Source organism: Borostomias antarcticus, assembly GCF_949987555.1.
Source record: "Borostomias antarcticus genome assembly, chromosome: 23".
Classification (NCBI taxonomy): Eukaryota; Metazoa; Chordata; class Actinopteri; order Stomiiformes; family Stomiidae; genus Borostomias; species Borostomias antarcticus.
In genome coordinates this window covers 3,697,758-3,702,539 of record NC_140256.1, presented here as the reverse complement: position 1 = coordinate 3,702,539, position 4,782 = coordinate 3,697,758, and the positions used below count along the sequence as shown (strand labels likewise).

General features: G+C 51.0%; 1 protein-coding gene across 1 annotated transcript in view; it reads left to right on the top strand.

Annotated features, from left to right (window-relative positions):
* Positions 1–4,782, top strand: part of osbp2b (oxysterol binding protein 2b) — a gene marked incomplete at its 3' end in the record, with an annotated part of 48,265 nt that overhangs the window by 6,818 nt on the left and 36,665 nt on the right. The gene's annotated exons all lie outside the window — the stretch shown is intronic.

Genomic DNA, 4,782 nt, shown 5'->3' with positions numbered 1-4,782 from the left:
AGACCCAAGTGTGTGTTTGTGTGCGTGTGAGAATATGTAGAGTGTGTGCGTGTGTGTGTGTGCATGTGTGTGTGTTTGTGTGTGTGCAGTAGACAGAAGCTGAGTGTATTGAGTCTAGAGTGAGGGTTTCACATCTCTTCTATCTCAGGTCTGGTAATGGAGGTGTCTCCTGTGTTGGGGTTCCCTTGGGGGGGGGGGGGGGGTGTTGCCGAGCCCCCCTCACCCCCCCCAGCTGGGCTCATTATCCTGACAGGAGGGGGGGGCGGGCCAGCTGTCAGACACACACTGTACCCCCGGCCCCCTCTCATATAGGCAGAGCCAGACGCTCAGAGCCAGAGAAAGAGCTGCTTCTTTAAAGGTGCTAGAGATGGCTTTGTTGTTGACGTTGACGAATCATTTAAAAACAAAAAAATACAGCCACAGAGCTTTTAGAAGGGGGTGGAATAAAAGTATTGCTTTTCCCCACACAAAAAATATTGATTGTGAATTCATCATTTAAAAAATGTTGACGAGTCCAAAATGAAAGTTGTGTTTCTCACTGTCTGGGATTTCTGACATTTGGTTCCCACCTCTAACAAAAGTAGAGCAAAATACAAGAAAAGCACAAAATACAAGAAAAGCACAGATGCTAAATGATATACTGTATGTGCTGTACTGAATGTTGGTCCTACTGTACATGAGTAGCAGGATGCAGCATGCTTGTGTGTGTGTGTGTGTGTGTGTTGTGTGTGTGTTTTTCTCCCCTACTTTCACGTGGGCGCTGGCGTTAACAGGCCCATGCGTCCCGTCTGCGTTGTCCCCCCCACCTCCCTCCGGCGTCTCCTTCTGGAACAGGAGGCTGGCCTGCTTGTCACCCCCCCCCCCCGACCTCCTATTGATGTCCTCCGGAGGGGAGGGGAGGAGACGTAGGCCACATCTGGCTTCGTCGATGCGGAGACCAGGAAGTGCCTTTCATCGTCCCTGTGACGGCTGCCGTGGTTTGATCTCAGCTGTGGGTTTTTTCGCTGATGTTTTTCGTCCTCGTCGGAGCCCCACTGGTGCTCCCTTTCATGCCTCCGTCCAGTACCGCGCGTCTCTCTCCCCCGCGTCTCTCTCCCCTGCGTCTCTCTCTCCTGCGTCTCTCCCCCCTGTGTCTCTCCCCCCTGTGTCTCTCTCCCCTGTGTCTCTCCCCCACACCTCTCTCCCCTGCGTCTCTCTCCCCTGTGTCTCTCTCCCCCACACCTCTCTCCCCCGTGTCTCTCTCCCCCACACCTCTCTCCCCTGTGTCTCTCCCCCACACCTCTCTCCCCTGTGTCTCTCTCCCCTGTGTCTCTCCCCCACACCTCTCTCCCCTGCGTCTCTCTCCCCTGTGTCTCTCTCCCCCACACCTCTCTCCCCCGTGTCTCTCTCCCCCACACCTCTCTCCCCTGCGTCTCTCTCCCCTGTGTCTCTCTCCCCCACACCTCTCTCCCCCGTGTCTCTCTCCCCCACACCTCTCTCCCCTGTGTCTCTCCCCCACACCTCTCTCCCCTGTGTCTCTCTCCCCTGTGTCTCTCTCCCCCACACCTCTCTCCCCTGCGTCTCTCTCCCCCTGCGTCTCTCTCCCCTGCTCCTCTCTCCCCTGCGTCTCTCTCCCCTGTGTATCTCTCCCCTGTGTCTCTCTCTCCCCTGCCTCTCTCCCCTGCGTCTCTCTCCTCTGTGTCTCTCTCTCCCCTGCGATCCATGGAGCATCGACCCCACGCACAGAGACCAGACTTCTCACTGCACCTGAATCAATTCCCCTTCTCTTACTTGATTCATTTCAAATTAGTCACAATACCTGTTCTCCATTCTTTATGAGATCTTTGTTAAGAACCTGTGATTTCATGGCTTGGTGGAATTAATTCCCTAGTCGATGATTGGCTTTTTTATGGCTGATTATGTAGGTTAACCAATGCTATAATCTGCTCCCTGAGTCACTTACACCAGTAGCCAGCAGGTGGCAGTGTTTCTCTTTACCACCATCTCTCTTAGATGTATTATAGTCATTTCTGCACAGACTGTCTGTATAATGTGCTACAATAAGCCCTAGCGTATGCAATCGCACATATTTGAAGGGATATTCTGGAATTTTGTAACTAGGGCATCATTTTTGACTTCCCTATGATGTTATTGAGTGATGGAGATCATTTTCAGTTAATTCCATGCTGTAGATAGCTTTGGGGCGTTCCAATTTCCACTGGTGGCTGATGCTAGTGCAACACAATTAAATCATGTTAGCCTGTCCAAAAAACACCCCCAAACACCCAAAGCGCACCCAAAAAGAAATTAAATATGAGTAAAGTCTCTCTGGGAATCTTTTGTGTCTATTTACCATCTGTTTTGAATTCAAACTATCGTGTAATCCGTTCTGGTTTGTAGAACTGATTTCAAAACGGATGGTAAATAGACACAAAAGAATCCCCGAGAGACTTTACTCATATTTAATTTCTTTTTGGATGCACTTCGGTGACTTCATTGTGTTCCACTAGCATCAGCCACCAGTGGAAATTGGAACGCCCCAAAGCCATCTACAGCATGGAATTAACTGAAAATGATCTCCATCACTCAAAAACATCATAAGTAAGTCGAAAATGAGGCCCTTGTTCAAAAATTCCAGAATATCCCTTTAAACTAACTTCAGATTGACTTTTGTGGATTAATCCTGGAGGAATCGCACAGCAAAGAGCAAAGTGAATAATGGTGAATTGCTCTCCTCACAAAGGGGATTTGTAGTAGTGCTTTGAAGACAACAACTGCAGTCTCCATTCATTTCTCCCCATTCTGCCTCTATCAGCACCGGCCCTCAATATTAGACTAATGGAGGGTCTAGACCTGCTAATCGATGTCCTGGAAGTGAGGAGCAGCTCATACAGCAGAGAGGGACAGAGAGAGACAGAGAGAGAGAGACAGAGAGAGAGACAGAGAGAGAGACAGAGAGAGACAGACAGAGAGAGAGAGACAGAGAGAGAGAGAGAGAGAGACGGAGAGAGAGACAGACAGAGAGAGAGACAGACAGAGAGAGAGACAGACAGAGAGAGAGAGACAGAGAGAGAGAGAGAGACAGAGAGAGAGAGAGACAGAGAGACAGACAGAGAGAAACAGAGAGAGAGACAGACAGAGAGAAAGACGGGGAGAGACAGAAAGAGACAGAGAGACGGGGAGAGACGATGAGAGAGATGATGAGAGAGACAGAAAGAGACAGAGAGACGATGAGAGAGACAGATAGAGACAGAGAGAGACAGAGAGAGGAGCAGTGTGGTGTCATGTCCTCAAAGGACGCTCTCCCACTGCGTCCGAGCTGCTCAGCCTCCAGACTAGCTAGTGGACCCTTCTGTACATAGGCTTGTGTGTGTGTGTGTGAGTGTGTGTGTGTGTGTGTGTGCCGTGCGTGTGTGTGTTACCTCTGTGGTCTTTTTAAATGATCCTCATGGAAATGGCAGTCGGCCAGTCAGACCACCATGTCCCCAGTAGGACACTGTGGGGAGAAGACCAGCACACACAGCTCAGCTCTGTGGGACCGTCTGCTCAGCCTGCATGTTTACACACTCTCTTATTCATCTTTCATCCACACAGACACACACACACACACACCCTCCCCCATCCCCTCTCTCTCTCTCTCTCCCTCTCTACCCCCTCTCTCTCTCTCTCTCTCTCCCGCTCTCGTTTTTGCTCCCCCTGTCCCGCTCCACTCTGGGTGAGGAGTGTCTGGGTTGAGGTAGTTCTCTGTCCATGGTTCTGATTCTGAAACATAACAGAAGAACTGAGGGACTGTGTGGGAATCGTTCAGGAATGTCTGCTCACCCTACCCTCTCTCCCTCTCTCCCCTCCTCTCTCCCTCTCTCCCTTCCCTCCTCTCTCTCCCTCTCTCCCCTCCTCTCTCTCCCACTCTCTCTTCCCTCCTCTCTCTCCCTCCCTACCCTCCTCTCTCCCCTCCTCTCTCTCCCCCTCTCCTCTCGCCCGCTCTCTCCTTGCTTTCTTTCTCCACACTCATGCTTTCTCTCTCTCTCTCTCTCTCTCTCTCTCTCTCTCTCTCTCCCTCATTCGCCCACTCCCTCTCCGGTCATCTTGCTCGTGCACTCGTTCTCTCCCTCGCTCTCTCTCTTTCTCCCTCTCTCTCTCACGGTCTCCCAGTAAGCCGCTCACGGAACCTCTCATCCAGCGGGGCTCAGTCCTAAATGGAATGACCTTCTTCTGCTTTTTCCAACTCCACATGCTCCACCTGCTCCATACCTCTCCCCATTCCTAAAGAATTCCTCTCTCCTACACCGGCAGGAAATGGGACTAAAGCAGACACAAGAACATTCACCCCTGTGAGTAAGTACTGAGCTTTCTCCCCCACTCCCATTGTCACTGGAATGGATGGTCTGGCTTGGTGGGGGTGTCTGGGGGTGAGTTAGTTAGTTAGCTAGCTGGTTTGTTAGTTCGTTAGTTCGTTTGTTAGTTAGTGCACTGTATCCCTTGGTAAAACGACAACGTTAAGAGTGTTAAGGGTCTATCCTTCCCTCTTGTTCTGGTTGTCACAGTTGGACACGGGGGAGTTGGCGTTCTCACTCATTGTCTTTGTAAGGCTGGAAGTTCAACTGGAACTGACAAGCCGGGGCCTCGTCACATGTTGTTTACGAGCTGTCCGGTCTGGACTGTCACCTGCCTCGGGTGTCTGTTGGGGTCTGTGTTCGCTGTTCCTTCCGCGTTCTGTTCCAGAACTCTCAGATGTTTCTCAAACATCCCCGTCGACCGTCGTGTTAATTCAGAACCTGCATAATGTTGGAGAAAAATAACAGA